This window comes from Trachinotus anak, unplaced genomic scaffold (genome assembly GCF_046630095.1).
Source record: "Trachinotus anak isolate AG129_WGS33_773 ecotype Australia unplaced genomic scaffold, CSIRO_AGI_Tana_v1 ptg000003l, whole genome shotgun sequence".
Taxonomy (NCBI): domain Eukaryota; kingdom Metazoa; phylum Chordata; class Actinopteri; order Carangiformes; family Carangidae; genus Trachinotus; species Trachinotus anak.
The window spans coordinates 11293557-11311557 of NW_027273854.1; the positions used below are offsets into that span (position 1 = coordinate 11293557).

Below are 18001 nucleotides of genomic sequence, written 5' to 3' on the forward strand. Positions count from 1 at the left end.
AGAACAGAAATTCCTGCCTCCTTTCAGTTCACCATATCTTAATGCCTACCTGCGCGACCTGTTTTGAGCAGGAGACTGTTTTGACAGTTTCATTATTCACTGTGCGGAGAAGTTAGAATTTTAATGAGTGTTTTGTTAATTACTGCCTCACCTCTCTTTTTGATGCCTGCGTTTTACTCAGATTCTCTGTAGTAGTGACAGAGCTTCAGCATTATGTTTACAGACACTTTTAGAGGGCTGATACTTGGACCTGATCAAAGTGGCTGGTTACACAACAAACCCAACAAAACCAAAATACTTGATCCTGTAAACGTGTGACATAGTAATATTTATAATACATGAAAAAATTAAGGTAAGAAAGTTGTTTCTTCTATTTTTGTCAATATCTATCAGTTTATAAATGACTCTTATCTGCTCACACACTTTATCTGTCCATTGACATATGAGGGGCTGCTTCCTTAGTGCATGTACGTTGTACATCAACACATATGGTCACTTCATTCGCAGAGCCATCGTCAGGCTGAGAAAGCTATTAAATACTTCCAAACACCAGTGACAAACTACCCACTACTACCCAATCCCAGCAAGGTAGAGTAAGGTGATAGCTCTCAGGAACTGCGTCACCTCTGATGTGTACCTTTAGCCACATGTCGCAGAATCAACCAGAACCCTGAAGCCTCTTGTGTACAGTGCTTTGGCTGTGACCTAAACACTCCTACAGAGCTTCTGTTTTCTCCACATGTTGACAAGAAATTGTGAAAATAATAGAAACCAGGCCAAATTTCCCTTTGTGGTGATGTCATTCACCCTGATGCTGAAGGCACACAGACTCCACCAAGAAAAATATTCAACAAGCAGACCTCCCTCCGGCCCCGAGGCCACCGCACGTGTCTCTTGAAACCACCCCCACCCTCTATATCCTCTGATCAAGGGACACTTTAGTTCCACTTGTCAAGCCATGCTTATGTATTTTGTACCGTTTACTTTTTGATATCAGTCCTCGCACAATCTGTGGCTCATGCCTTTCTCCTGCTCGCTCTCCCTCTGTTCCCTACTGTAGGAGTTATTACTCATGTAACACACACACACACACACACACGCACGCACGCACGCACAGTACCATCTGCAAGGCATTACATTAAATTGCAGGAATAGAGAAATGATTCCACACATGCCCCGCAGGGCCCAGATGTAGCCCTTCTGTCGTAGCCACTACTGAGTTTTATGTGTTCAGGAGAAATAAAGAAGAGGTAAGAAATAAATCTTACCCTCTTGTACTTTATCACACACATACAAGCATCAGAATCTATCTCTTTGTCTCCCACTCATTCACTCACTCCTCTGTGTCTAAGCTACAGTACCAGTGCTGAGGTTATCCAGGTGTACTGAGGTCGAATTATTTGTCTTGGTCATTCAGCTTGTGTGTGTTGGATGGTGGGTGAGGAGGAACGGAGCTCGGGGCCTCAGACTCACCTCCATCTGTTAATGATTCCACTGTTACTTGTTGTCACATTAAAATAAATAAATGGTTGAGTAAATACAGTGTAAAATGCAGTGTTGCAATGCCAGTATAAATAATGCAGTGGTGAGACAGTGCTGATTCAGGCATTTTGATTATATTCAGCAAAATGCAAAAAAGAATTTGATAATGGTTAAGAAATAGAGAAGGTAAGGTTCTGAGGTGGTGACAAGATAAAATTCATTTGGCAGCAAAAACTTACAGTTTAACTGGTAATTAGTTTAATATTTCTTAAGATGGATTCATGTTGTTCACATTCAAGTAGAAAATGGAATCTGACCTCAACCTCAATTGGCCCCCTATTTTTCACAAAATCTGTTCAAGAGTCGAGACATTACTGACCAACAGATTCCAACAGTTAAATGTTTTGATCATGTTACTTTTTTCCCCTCATTTAATGTATTTATTTAAATGTTATTTTTCAACTTCTTCTATTACAAAACCTTCACCATACTTATCATTTGTTAATTTGATTTCATTTTTTTTTTCAGTCAAATTTATGAATATTTCATGACATTCAGCAGAATCAGTCTTTAAACCTGCCATGTAAACATGTGTAGTTGTAGAAACCCTAGAAACAAAACTGAGGACTTGACCTGGGTGTCTGCAGTGATAGCTGTACAAGCCTTATCATGTTGATATTTAAGAGATTTTTTTTAATTCACCAAAATTAAGCAGTGCCTGAATCTACATTTCCACTCACACTTGGTAGATTCTCAGCAGCATATATAATGAACAAATTACTGTATGTGATAAAACCAAACTACAATCGGATGTGGTGACAACAGTTGATATCATCTCATCTGAACAAACACAGCGCTGTACTGTTCAACAGATTTTAAAGAAAATCTGTGGAGAATTGCATCATGTGTATTGAATTGACCATAATTTATCAAACTGTTCAACATAAAACAATGTGCATTATCACAACCCTACTCATCAGCTTTCTACCTCATTTGAAGTTGTGTCCACTCTGTTCTGTGAAAGCCGTACTGCAGTGGGTTCTGTGTATTTATACATTACAGGACAGTCGCAGGCACTTGGTCAGTGGTGTAAATCACAGTCTAGTGGCTGTAACAGCATTACAGCATGTGTCGTCAGCGCGTTGGGTTCTAATCACCCTGGCTCAGTCAAAGATGGCGAGACGGCGTACAGCCCGCTCCCCAACACTGCCCAGGGGAACCAGTAAAACACTGGTTTGCTGCTGAGCCAACCGCAGCCTGCTAACAGTTGAAAGCCAGAGGCACTTAGCCACACAGCGCCATGCTGGCTTTTGGGGAGGTGACAGGGATTTCCTTTTCTTGTCAGTTTCTGTCAGTTTTCCTAGAAATACATTTTCTATGCTGTAACTTGTTCTCTCACATTTTGTCTTTTTTTGTTCCACTTTCATGTCATTCACTAGTGCAAATTCGTTATGTTTGTGTGCAAACTCATGCTGAAGTATTTCATCAACCACACTTTCATCGCTCTCTCTTTCCTCATCCTCCTTAGGCCCTAATCCCTTTTCTTTCCTTGGCTGCTTCACTTTCTTTCACATTTGCTTCATCATTTCTGACTTTTACTTCTTTTCTTTCCTCCCATGATATGTGGTCACTTTGATACTGTTGCTCAACTTTTTTCAAGTTCAGCTTTGCCCAGTATTTATAGACCTCATATATATATATATATATATATATATATATATATATATATATATATATATATATATATATATATATATATATATATATATATATACATCACTGTAGTTCTTACCTGATGTGATTTATTTATTGTTTGGAATAATCTATTGTAAAAGGTAAAAAATAAATAAAAATAAATAAAAAGTCAAAGTTATAGTGTTGATTATAAAAGTGCTATTATAACATGAAAATGATTGTGAAGATCTGTGTGTATTAGTTAATATTTTCATTCCACGCAGGAATAGAAACTCTTATATTTGTAGCTGACAACATCAGTGATTGATTGGTTTTATCTCCCTAGAACCTTTTTCCTATCAATGACACTGTGTCCAGCTTTGTGTATTATTTATCAACAATTAAATCACATCAGAGTTACAAGGATTTCACTCAACAGCAACAATTTGTTCTTTCTTTGATTTTAGGGTCAGTTTGTTTTCATTGTACAACACTACCTCATTTATCATGGTAAATCACCACGTTCTCACTTGTTTCCCTTCGTATTTGTGTTCCTAAACATTTTGCTGTAAACTGGCTGGCGTATAGTACACCATGTGCTATAATATTGTCCTTCACCCTGTCAACACATTAAAGACATCCAGTTGTGGGACAATCATAGACCACCGTGAATACACATATTCACGCTACACAGTCATATCCTCCATAATTGTGTCCACATATCTGTTCAGAAACACAAGCATGCGCCTTGGTCTGAGGTGCACATGTTTTGCTGTTCACGACATGCCTGTGGGAGCTGGAGAGTTCAGCAAACAACAAACAAGGAAAGTGTCCCTGCAGGAGAGATAGGAGTAGAGTCAGGGAGAATGAGAGTGAATTACGGAGAACAGTTCACCACAAAATGATATTTCACTTTTTCACTTACTCCCCTCACTGTCAGTCAAAAATGAAAAAGTTTTCTTTTGGAAAAATTGAAGTTAGCTGGATGTTCTTCTGATGATAGCGTATTTTGCAGCTGAAAAAGGCCACTTTTTGCCTCATATATTTGTCATACTGTCCTAATTCTTCCTCAGCGACAAAGCTCTGGTTACACAGAATGGAAGAAGTCAACTGTACAAAACAGTTGCTGCATGAGTTGACTGGAGAGATATCATTGATATTTTTTACTTTTTCTTGGATCCATAAAATAAGTAGTTTTCATTTACTAAAACGTCAGACCCACAGGACAAGGCCGAGCTGGAAGATTGAGGACAGAAGGTTTAACTGGATGTTCCTTTAACATTATCTTATTACACAAGTGGTATAGGAATGAACAGCATTAGTCATATTTAGCAATATTCAGCACATGTGCAATTAGTGAGCACAAACACAGAGGGAGAGGGTGGTGGTGGGGGGGTTACTTTCCCATTAGAACAGCCTGGGAAAAATTGTCCTGGGTTATTTTCTGGTATAGCCTCTACTCAACCCCTGCCCATTATCCTCCCAGCCTCTCTCTGTCCTATAGAGGCTGCAGTGAGCACGTCCTTGTGTGAGTGTTTAGTATATCTGCATATGTATTGGCATCAGTGTTCATGTGTGTTTCGTGGAAATACACAAACGCAGATGTCCCCTCTGTCCACGAGAACGTGTCTCCCCGTCACACGTAAATGTGCTCTGACGGCAGAATGTGTGGGCTGCCGCGAGACACAGCCAGGCACCTCGTCATGAGAGCCGGTAGCTACGAAAAACGTTCATGGGAAGTAGTGCCACACAGAGGAGAAGGAACCTGGGGAGGGAGAGGGAGAAACAAGGAACATGCATGGTAAATTAGTAGGAACCTGAATGTGACTGAGAAGGGGGGGGGGGGGGCGTACTCAAAGCAGAAGTTGTCTCTGTTTCTGTGAGAACAAACACTGCTATAATCAAAGTGAAATATTGACTCTTCCCACCTGCTTTCTCTTGCCAGCTTTACATATAATAAGTCAATGTGTAGCTCATAAAGCTGTCTTCTATAGAGGAACCTTCTATATATAACACTATTCCAGCAATTTTATCATCTTGTTTACAGAGCTCATCTTTGGCTAATTGGACTCAAAGTGAACTTCAGTTTTAGGTTTGAAAAGGCTTGGGGTGTTCTTTTCTGTTCCTTTCTCACCATTCATCTGTCAGAGGTTGGGTTAGGGTTAGGGTTAGGGTGTGTTAATGAACCTTGCTTTGGGAACATAGACAAGATGTTGTAATTTTAAAAAAAAAAAAAAAAAATCTGTCATCTGTTTATTATTTTGTGTTTTTGCATTTTTTTTATTATTATTACAATGTTTTGTGATTTCCCCTGTGGCCCTGTCATGGCATTTTGGCCTCATTGAAGTAAGCTGAGTGCTTCATGTGAGCTGGTTATGTTAGTGAGGAACATAAAAAGGCCCTCAACACAAAGACCTCAAGAATCTGTACACTAAGCTTTCAGTGATTGCAGGGGCTGTTTGTTTCACGCAGAGGAGGGCACGACGGCGAACACACCAGAGACCTTGAGAGGTCAGACCATAGTTCACTTTGAGGTTTACTAGTCTGTTGACTCTGTGCACGCTGGCACTTCTCATTAAGGAGAGAGACAGAGACAGACAGCACAGCTGGGCTGTGCATGCCTCAGAGCTGGACAAGCCATTAGTGCTCATTTTATTGTTGAAAGGATGAAGAATCCATCATGAAAACAATGCTGGGTTTACCGACTTATAATATCAAGCTGATTGAGAACATGTTTCTCTTAGCAACTGGCCATTTAGCCCTCAAAGTCTTTTAAACTAGACACATGTGGGTGCTGTGTCAGCTGTGGCATCCTGCATGTGTGGACAGAGAGTTATATAGCTGGTTATCTGCTCTCTCAAGCTAAAAGTGAGGGATCTCTGCTCATTGCTGCGGCTCTGATAAGATAGATAGAAGAGGAGTGAGTGCTGAGAGGCTGAAAGGAGAAGGGGTGAGATCCAAGGGGAAGAGGTTGGGTTGACGGAGCGTGTGGGTGACCTCCCATCCCGCGCTCACTCAGGGGGTCACCAAGAATTGCCATTTTCCCATGATCGTCATTGACTGCAGTGAAACACTGAGTTTTTTTTTTTTGTCTTGTCTTCTCTTGTCTTGTTTTGTTTTGTTTTGAAAGTTGGTCTTTCCTTGTTGTTTATTTTCAAATTCCACATTTTCCCATTATGTTCCCCCTCCACTCTAAAATATATTTTATTTCTTGTCACTTCACTTGGATGCTTCACTGTGCAGAACGATGTATGTGTATGTATGGATTGATGCTTATGCAAAGATGCACATAAACGAGCCAGCACACACACCTCCCAAATCACAACAATGTGCCTAATGCGGTATGATTGATGATTGATCCAACTCTTGGCATGGGTTCAAAATGGAAAAGACTGAAATGGAAAACCTCCTCAAAATCCAAATTTAAAAGAAACGGTCACACAAATGTGTCAGAATGACCCCAGTTTGTGTTTAGAGGAGAACAACCCTCTCTTCATCCCTCTTCCTTCATTTCCGCCCTTCATTCCTTTTCTTCCCTCCTGTTGCTCCCCTCTTCCTACCTCTCAGTCTTATTCTCGCCCTGCAGTCTGGTATGTCAGGTATTGGGTAACAGCAGCATGCCTGTGGTTTAGGTCAGGAAGCAAAGCAACTGCAGCTCAGCTACAGTATGTTCACTATGACTGCACTGCTGTATTAGCGCTACGACAGAAACTCTATCAGAGGGATGAGAGCATCGAAGCCAAACAGGTCACATCAGGTCAGCCCGATACTTGCAGACAGTTAATTTACATTTTAAAATCAGCCAGTCATGGTCTTGTGTAGAGAAGAACTACAATAAAAACCTCTAAAATGTCAAAAGAAAAGGTATAAATCTACACTTAAGTATTTTATTTCATGTACTCACAGTCTCATTATTGCTGTTCAGCGTTAGCTTCACCATTTCCACTCACATTGCACACAGTATTGCAGGTATTGTGTTTGACAGTAATTTTTTCCTCTCTTACTGTCTTATTTCCTGTCATAGTATAGAAAAACAACAACCTTTTTTTTTGCCCCACTGTCTCTTGTTGCCTGACATGCAAACTGTGTGGTCTTGCCTTGATGCATTGTTTCCAAACTGTTGTGGCGCCATTCCTGCCCTTATGCATTTTAAATTTATTTCTTCTCATTCTGTCTCTCAGTGTTGTGTGCTTTTTTTTATGATGATACCATGCCTCTGTCCACAGCACTTTTGGGTTCTGCCAGGCAATCATTGAGTAATTTGGCTCTAAAATGACCTGCCTGGTTAAATAAAGGAGGTTAAATAGAAACAAACACACATGCACTCAGATAACAAGCCTCTCTTCAGCTGTGACACACAGCACTGATAACGGTAACACAAAGAGATGGATGTGGAGGACTTGACATCAAGCAGAGGTCAAATAGAAGTTGATTAAATGAAAAGAAAGCGTAAAGGAGAGAATGTTTTTATCGCTATCAGTTTTCAAAGTGTCCAAGCAGATATATATTTTTTAAATCTCGTGACTGTCCGGCCTCCTCCATATTTGCAAGGCCAAGGCTCATCTGAGTGTTATTCAATGCAACATGAGTGCTTCTTAGCTCTATCCTCCAGAGGAATACACATCTGCTGTGTTAACAAATTGTTTAAAGCTGCCTCGTCATGCAGTGGTGAGGCTGGATGTGGGCTTGGAAATGTCTGATCAGCAGTGTTCATTGTTAAGAGATGGTGGCTACATAGAGGACACTAGAAGTGTGTGTCTCTGTGTGACACATCCTCACATCTGATGCCAGATGCATAGTTGTCTACTTTCCTTTTGACCATAACTGCATCAGTTTACTATGTAAAGTTTATCCACTTGAATTGTTGTAGTGCTGTTGCCGTTGTATGACCGGAATACTAAACTGTGCATTTGCTATGGTTATTCTGTATGGGTGGTCAAGAAATGTGGTTTCTGTCTTTACCAAGATATAGACAGACATGGACGGAAATGAGAACAAAAATGTATGTCTCATTGTGTGTGTGTGTGTGTGTGTGTGTGTGTGTGCCGGAAAGTTGGGGCAGTAATAGGAGTCAATCTGGTCGTACCAGTTGCAGCTCATCAACAGTCTCTTACTTTCTCTTTCTCTCTTTTCTGTCCAATAACGTTCCCAGATGTAGCACGATAGAGCTCAAAGCATTCTTATGAGGACACTTGCACATGCATGCACACACACACACACACTCATGAGGACATTCATAACTGTTGTGATTTACTACACAAATCTGATAGCGATCTTATCTTTTACTTCTCTCCGTCTTGCTTAGTTTCCCTCTTCTTCTCCATCTTTAACCCTCTCTCTTACAGTAAATCTGCTCTGTTCTCTGAGGTTTTTATTGGTTTTTGCTGTACAAATCCCCGCTTCAGTCATTAAAGCAGATGATTTAGTGCGGGTGTGTTGAGCACACCAACACTAAAACTCAGGCTTTCGTGCACAGTCGGTCCGCCCAGGACAAAGGGGGAAAGGTAGGGCCGAGGCCTTACAGTGCTGGAGTAGTTGTTAAATTGTCTACAGCAAGCTGTGTGGGACAAGAATAGTGTACAGTTAATGTCTTGTAATACTAAAGTTGCATCTGATGTTCATGTCTTTACATGAACAAGTTTATCAGTCATATAAGTCATACCAAACCTTGTGTGTGACTTTTTTCTCAAAACATGACAGTTATCACTCAGTAAACAATCCTTTTCTTTGTGTTTCCAAATGTTGACTATCTGGAGATAAAAGATTTTCATCCCACAGGAGTGGAATTTATGCTTTTTGAGATAGAGGACAGATCAGTGGGGGGGGTGAGAGTGATAAAGTGTCATTTTAAATAGACCAGAAAGAGCAAGTATGGACACATAGTCGCAGCTGGAAAGGTGCGTGTGTGTGTCACAGAGAGATGAGTCAGACCCCCAGTCGCTCGGGACCAGAGACACAGAGACAGCGGCACTGATAATCTCTGTTAACTGACTCTGATAAATCTGAACTGCAAGACACCATGGAGTCAAAACACGTGCGAATGACGATGGATGAAAGACGCTCTGTTCAACGCCTCAAGAATGTTTTCTGTAGCTCTAGTTGAGCAGGAATGAGGGGGAAGAGAGCAGGCCTGAAGAAGTTGTTTTAGGGTTTATATTTCTCTCTTTATTTTTCTCCTTCTCTTCTCTCAACTCGACCCTCTCACTCACATTTGCACACACGTACTCAGGCTTGAAGGAAAAACAAATATTAAACAGTAATGTTTTGTGTCCGTAAATTACTGGGTTTTATGGTTCTAGCATTTCCAATAATTCTGTCTTGGCTGTCCATGAAGGAAAGTGTCCTACACACACACACACACACGCACACACACACACACACATTCAGTCATACACAGTAGAACAAGTATGTACTGCTATCATTCGAGGGAACTTTGGCTGAGGGTTTGAGCAACATTTGCCAAAAATACTCATCATTAAATGTCCAAGTCATGTGATATTACAGTTCAGTTGTGGCGTCGTTTGGGTTGTTGCTCTTTAGCAGTTGAGTGTCTGTCCGAGAGAGACCACGCTCTGTTTAGCTGGAAAGGATTTTAACAGGGCAGTAAGTCATTCATCGGGCCTGTTATTGGTGGATTGTGTTTTTAAAGCAGACTTTATTGAGTGTCTCGGTGTGTGCGGGGCAGTGTAGCAACAGTTTGGACTTGTGGGTTTTCCACAGTAGGAAAAATGGACTGGAGTGCACCTAAGGCTGACATCATCTCCAATTTGTTCTCTATAGCAAATCAATGTGGAATGCGGAGTGACTGACACACTGGAGCCAAGTTGAGGCTGAATTCACAGAATCATCATTACTTCTAAGTTATGCCTCTGGTATGCAGAATAGTTACTGGGCAAGACATGGAGCCCATGTCTAATTTAGAGCATGAAATTTATATTTTGTGGTTTATTCAATGAATTTAAGTGGATTTTTACGTAATAAGGGCAGCACGGTGGTACAGTGGTTAGCAAGAAGGTTGTGGGTTCAAACCAACCGGCTGGCTGCGCCCTTTCTGTGCGGGGTTTGCATGTTCTCCTCCGGGTACTCTGGCTTCCTCCTGCAATCCAAAGACACGTAGGTTAGGTTAATTGGCGACTTTAAATTGCCTGGCTGGGGACTGGCTCCAGCCCCCCGCGACCCTAAAAGACTAAGCAGCATTGAAATTCAAAATTCCAAAAATCACTACATCTGCTGATATGTAGAATAACATATATTTTATTATTTTATGGTTATATCCATTCCACATTGCTTTGATTTTACATTCAGATTTATTATTGGGATTTCTCACCCTGGCTTGACGTTATTCTCTACGAACACACGGATTCCTGTCTTTGCTGCTGGATTTCATTAGTGAGAGAGCTGACTGGAAAACTTAGATAGGTTTTGTATGCATGGCAGAAAGGTTTGTGGGTCGCATTAGCAGAGATTTTGCTGTGAAGTAGAAATACTGGCTGACAATCCACAAGCTTCCAGGTGAGAGTGTAGAACAATTCACTCTTCCCTCACTTCCTCTTCAACATGTGTACGTCTGCCTGTCTTTAGTGGTTGAAATGCAACCATGACGAGAACTGGAGCTTTCCTCAGGTGACCTCAACAGCAGAGGGGGTTGTTGCGGTCGTGACCCTCACCCCCTCTCTTTCTGTCCACTGTGCCATCACTTCCTCTTTCTTCTGTCCTCTTGAGACAGTCATGGCTCCTGATCAGTTCCCAGGCCCCCGCTGACAGGTCATTTAATGGTCATCGAGTCCGGGCCCTTGATGCTGAACCCCGGGGTTAACGCGGAACGCACCTCTTCCGGGGATCCACAGATGACAACAAGCAGCCACCAGCACTTCACACCTCAGACAGCACAGATGCAATCACAGACTGAAACGCATCACTGTATGAGAAAGACTCATACTGTTTATTTCTGTCAGTAACCTTTAAGCTGTCTTACTTTTATCATGTGCATTTAAGAGATTTATGTTTTCTGTTGATACTATCGCACCTTTACCTCCCCTGCAGTCTATATACCCTGACACCCTCATGCCCACCCACGTTCTACAACAACCCAACCCCCCACACGTGTCCGCCCGTCAGCCCTCCCAGTCCACAGGGCAGTAGTGGGTGTAAAGAGTCTGAAGTACCCTGCCAGTTTATGACCAGTGTCCTGGCTGCTTTATAGCTCAGCCTGTCTGGACCAGTTTACCACGCATTTATAGGTCTGCCTGCCTGTTTGTGAGTGTGTGAGTATGCATGAGTGTGTGTCATTTTGGAGATGAGCTCCTAATATCTCTTATTCTTATAAGACAAGTGGAACCGTGTGTGTGTAATTATCTGCTCAGCAAGTTGAAGGCCTGGTTTCCTCTCTCTCTGTCTCCTCTTGTAAAAGTAAAGATTAGGGTTTTCATTTTTCATGTCACCATTATGCAAAACAGATGCACTGTCCATCATGTGGTTGGACAGCACTGTTTGTTAACTTGTCTTGAGATGACTCTAAGTGTCTGTTATATCTTAAGGGCTTGATTTTCAACACATGCTTGACTTTTTGCAAAGATGTGATATGTGGTTGATGCAGTAAGGACTGTCTTGTTGCGGCCTCTTTGTTTTCCCCGGCAGAGAAGGATTAGTTGCTGTGCATCGCTGATTGGGGCTGCCTGTGTCAGTGTGAAGCTGGAGCTGCACTGACAACAAGTTGGAATGGTAATGAAGCGTTTTTCTGGGTCTTGAGAACAGGAGGGAAATTACTGCTGAAGCTGTTGCTTTTTTTCCAATTGGCATCTTTGCATGTGGTCGTCTGTGGGATTGGGAGTGTTTGGGTGTCAGAGGGGTCACTGCAGACCTGTTGACATGGGACTCAGTCAGTTTAATTAAATCTTGAGCATGTGTGTATGCACATGCATGTGTGCCACCACACATACTTGTGTGTGTATGTGAGTGCTGGTTGTCAGGGGCCAGAGTATGGGGCCCGATGAAGCGAGGAGAGAGGGGAGAGCAGCCGCTTGGCAGCCCATCTGAGAGCCTCATCACTGGGGCTCAGACACGGCCACAGCTGGCCCCTCCAACCAACAATCCTGGCTTTTCTTCCCCTCTCAGGAACGCAGCGCGTCAACTTTAATTCCCTTCTAATGAACTGGCTACTGGAGGTAGCAAGGCAGGCAGGCCCAGCGCACTTATTAAACACACACACTGGAAAACAAAACACACACACTCAGTGGAGAAAGTATATTGCACTTTAGTACATTTCAGAGCTCAGCAGAGTGACTGTGCAGCTTGACTCAAATGCATGCTGAGGATCCTTGAACTCATCATGCCTTAGAAGCTGCACTTTAAGATCATATACAGTAAAAAGATCCTGCGGTGTCTTCAATTTGTGCCTTTTTCTTTGTTGTCATTGCAACATTTAATAAGACTTACAGCTGGATAAAATATGTCCTTTATGTTTTCCATGTCGCAGTTCTATTTCCAAATCCAAACAAAGATGGGTACCAGAAATTACATAGATATATTTGTAGTTGTATTTGGCCATATTGATGTAAATTTCCAGTGTTTTCATACACAGTAGCATGTTTGTTGTTTCTTGTGTTATACAAAATGAGCAAAGACATATAATGTAGTTTTTCTGGCTCTATATAGTGGAAAACATGAAGATTCGCAATTAGAAGATTCTTGAAGGATTCTCGAAACATCTGAAAAACAGCAGGATTTTTTGTGAGATTTCTCTTTCAAAGAAGCTGAGAGATGGCAGATGATCAGGGCTGGTCTCCTCTCAGGGGTCTGAAATGAATTTGGACAGTGCGGACAGTCAAATGTATTTGATTTTCAGACCAGTGTAACTGTGTTATGTCCAATGCCAGTGAGCTGAAGCCTTAGACTGAAGCTGCCCTCGCTCTGACCCTGTGGTTTAGTCTCTGTGGTGCAGCGTTTGGAGCTCTGATGCAGCTAATGGAAATATTTATACACATTTAGAGTGTACAAGCACAGAGGTTTGATTGCTGTGTGAACTTGTGAGTTTACAAAGGTGACAAAGTTCATCAGTTATGATATATTGTTTATTTACTTGCTTTGGCAAACGTTTGTCATTTTTTTAATACGTGATGCTTCAGAGTTTGAAAGGACGACCACTGCCAAACCATTCGCTGGCTGTTTAGTGGACCTTTTTCATGGTCTTCTGAAACTCTCACTCACAAGTCTCCTATAGAAAGTCTCCTATGTTCTTCTATACTTCACATACTTACAGAACACTAGGATTTAGCATCCTGGAGACGGTTTTGCATGTCCAGTGTTATTTCATTATGAATCCCAGTTAATCACCTATGGATTATTCCGCACCAGTCCTCCCATTGTTGGCGAAATGTGAACACCCATGGGCCTGCAGCGTAAGTTTGCTTAAAACCATTAGCTGTGTCCAATTCCCTTACACAAGAGTAATAACACAGAAACAGAAAGAGTGTGTTCTGTCACAGCAAACAATAAAGACAGGAAGAGGGCAGGGTTATCATAAGAATAAATAGATAATCTGGTCATATGAACTTCTTCATCAGATAATGATTATGAAAATAACATGTGCTTTTATGGTCATACTTTTAAATCGGAGATACAGTTGTTTAGTTACAGCCAGCTGTTCATCACACCAAATATTTTATCCCACACGTAACCAAGAAGAGGTAGATGGATTCAAAAACATTGGGAATAAATGTAGCACCCACATCTATCCACATTCCTGGGTGTCTGTTGACAGTTTAGATTCCAAGTAAAACCCTGTGATGAATATTTATCCCAAAAGCATTTTTTTTAAATAAATAATTTCACCAGGATTCTAGATTATAGCCTCCGATGTATAATTTTGAACACTATAATATCCTAACCCAAAATACTCCTATTTTAAGTAATTAAATTCTACCAAATTAGACCTTAGATGTCATCCAAATGAGTGTGGGAAAAGAGTATTTACCTCATGTTTATGGAGATGACTTCAGTAACGCATGTGCACTCTCCCCCTTAAACTCTAACAGTTGTTATGTTGTTGCGATCATCAAGTCACTGAGACTTGACGCTCACAACAACACGTCCCCCGTTTTTGCTGTGACTTGTGACCCTCTGCAATAATCCAAAGATTATTTAATGGTCAAAGCTTCGGTCTGAGACTGTGAGTCACCTCTGGCCGGTGGGACAGCAGAGGGTGGCTGGGACAGCTGGATGAGCTGCAGGCATCAGTGCGTGGAGGCAGGAGGGGCTGATAAAGTGGACTGTTCGAGTTCACAGTTCAGCAGACCCTTCAACCTCAGCGATAGTGCTGAAGCACTCACTCACTCCCACTGACTGGGACGACATAACCAGGGGACAGATAAAGAAGAGGGGAGGAGGCGGCTGATGATGAAGAGGAAAAAATGATGAAATGAAAACAGAGCGAACAGTTAATAAAGCTGGGGTCACACTACATCATCCAAAGTCTGATTATAACCCCAATTTCACCATGAAGAATGATTTCCAATAGTATGTAGAGTCTCCAGGGCTGTGATTTATGATTCAAAACTCTAAGCATCATTTTGAGGTTTAGACAAATAAGATTTTTTTTTTTTTAAATTGGAATCTGGTCAAATCTGACCTTGTTTCAATAGTTCGAGCTAGTTATTGAAAAAAAACAAGAGGAAATGTGCCTGCCCATTATTTTCAGGTCAAGTCAGTTTTATTTATATAACCTTAAAATCACAAATTTGTCTCAGAGGGCTCAACAATGTGTACAGCATCCAACATCCTCTGTTCAGATGAAGAAAAAATACTTGCACAGGGAACAGAGGAGAGGAACCTCAGGAACAGCTACATGAGAGAAGTTTCTCTTCCAGCCTAGGCTAACCATAGCCATAGCTGCCATATAAGTAGAGTAAACTGAAAAAGCGGTATTAATCGTAAAATAATGAGAAATAGAACGCAAGCAGTTCATTGCAGATAACACATCATTGCAGACTGTAATCTGCAAAAGGCATTTTATAGATCTTTCTATTGCTTGTTAGAATTTGAAAGTTCTCTATTGTGTGTCCGCCTCAGAAGAGCAACAGAGTGATCCTGTGTAAGGCTTAAGAAAAATTCTTCAGTTGAGATGTAGACAACCAGCTGCGTTGTTTTGGCCTCCTCTGTCGTTCTTCTCTACTTCCTGGCCAGCTCCTACCTGTCGACTGGAGCTTATTGTGCTGTTCAGTGTGTGTTTTTAACAGTAAGACCGGCCAAGCTAAAGGCCATGATCTCATACAACAGAGAAAGGTCCCTTTGACTGATACTGATCTGGTCATAGCTGCTATAGCTCAACCCATAACCCATACCTCTGCAGGCTGCTTTCATTAGCTCCACTTATATACTGTATATAATACACTACTGTGTGTGTCTGATGTTATCACTGTGTCTGGATGTGCCTATATGAGCTCACACACACATAGAGAATATGTTGTCGTGTGTGCGTTTTTCATATTTTGTCACGCTTGTAAGCACATGCATGAGCATATACAGCATTTTCTTATAACGCAGTGTTTCTATTTGCACCTGAATGTGTTATCGGAAGGACATTTTGTGTGTGTGTATCTATAATTGTTATTGTCCGATGACTGGACATTTTTTCTCAGTTGAACTCCATCAACGCTAACACACAGCCGCACAAATACACACACACACACACACACACACACACACACACACATCATTTCTGTGTTTGTCTGTCATCCACATATCCATTTGTCTGGCCCTCCATTAGTCAGTTATTCCAGTATCTCTACATTATCAAACGACAACACGTTCTCATAATCATAATATACCTTGACTGACTCAGACCCTCTCATACACACACACACACACACACACACACACACACACACACACACACACACACACACACACACACACACAGATAGAAATGCACACGAGGGTAATATGCCCATCATATCTGCTGGTGCTGAAGGCTGCTGTCATGGGCAGAAGGTCATTTTATGATGTGCGTTTTGGTCTGTGTGAGAGAGCGGTGTGAGGTGATGGCAGACGAGGTGGGAGGGGTGCTCTCTCCCACTTTCTGTTTTGTGTAAACTCTGATAGGAGCAGAGTGCCAGTGACAGACTGAAGCCAGGGGGATTTTTGGAGCATCAGGCGGCTCATCACAGAGCGTTGGAAGGGTTAGGAAGGTGCTGAGACGCTGGTGCGTGCAGATATTTCTGAGAATACGAGACCCTGGGTGCTCTAGTCTGGTGTTTTTGTGAAATAAAATGGTTTTCTTTTCATTTATTCATGCTTCTCATATTATACTTTCCCTCTTCATTTTTCTCTCTTTCCTTCTCATATTTCATCACTCAGAAAATATCAAACTTTTATTGTTTTTTGTTGTGGTAGTTGATGAGTAATTAGCATGTGTATGACCAGAACCCTGTTCTGGTCACACACCCAACTTTGAAAAGGCTTCTGGATTAGTGTGTCAGGTTTGATTTGACACTACACACACACACACACACACACACACACACTTCTATTTACATCCTCTCCTCTGAGAGCATGAATGAGGTCTGTAATAGTTTTTCTTTTCATTCATAATCAGACCATGTGATCCTGATCTGCACACCGAGCTCGCTCCCACACTTAATCCTGCGTGAGCATAACTATATACTTTTAATAATGCATGAGCACATACATCATTAGGCTGTATGATTAGCACATGTATGTGTGTTTACTTGTACATCCATGTGCGTAAATATGCGCATGCATGCCCGTATAAGTTTTCCTGTGTGGGAAAATGGGCTGGTGGTGAGGTGGAGCATGAAAGCGATAGTAAACAGAGGCTATTATCAGTGATAAAGCTCCACTCCTATTATGTGGCTGTTTGACTTGTTGTACATTTACTGTGAGAAAAGCAGAGATAAGGCCTCAGAGAAATAATTGGGACTGGAGGCACAAAGAGAGCACAGCGGGCAAGGTGGTAGTGTTGTTGAATTGCAAAGGAAAGAGTGAGGGAGGGAATAGAAGACGGGCAGTGAGAGGGATGTGGGAATGGAGGTGTTTAGGGACTCCCTGTGGACTGACTCCGACATGGGAACACACAGCCGTCCTAACGAAGCATAGCCGCCCCTCTGTGACCTCATAGGTCCGGGACAGGGGGACCGAAATAGGGATGTGAGAGAGAAGAGGAGGCACAGGTTGGGGACAGGTCCAGTTTTTTTTAAATATCAAAGATCTTAAGGGTGAAATGAAAAGAATGAACAGGAGGAGTTGAGTTGAGGAAACAGGGAAAAAAGTCTCTAACATGGGATAAACACCTCAGGGGAACAAAACATTGGCATGACATTAGAGTCACGTTATTCTTAACATTATTCTGGAGTCAGACGATTATTGAAATAGCCTTTTAGGAAATTATGCACCTTACATAATAATTTGATCATTTCATTAACTCAGCCACTTTTGTCCCTGCTGCTTATTTAATCAAAAACAATGCCAGAGGGATGCTTTGGCCTTGGTAGCTCTACTTTAGGTGTTTAGGTTTTGGTCTCTGCTGGACTCACCCGTCCCTCTTCTATGCCAAAAAAATAGGCAAGGCAAAAAAAAAACTACTTACATTTCAATCATGTTTGTGCCTCTGTAACATCTGACTTTTTCATTGTAAGAATTAAAGAGTTATCTTTCACAGCAGACCAGGGTTATGATGGGTTATGATGTAATCAAAAAGGTTGAAGGATAATAAGCTCTTCATTTTGGGTACATCATTTTCAGGCTGTTGCACAAAAATGGGGGAGTTTGTCATGGGGTTAAAGTTATCCATCTATACCATACATGTTTTGCATCTTGTACTTCAGTTTAC

At 41.6% G+C, this 18001-nt stretch overlaps 1 protein-coding gene across 1 annotated transcript in view; it reads left to right on the top strand.

Annotated features, from left to right (window-relative positions):
- Positions 1–18001, top strand: part of coro7 (coronin 7) — a 105298-nt gene that overhangs the window by 78533 nt on the left and 8764 nt on the right. The window lies entirely within an intron of this gene.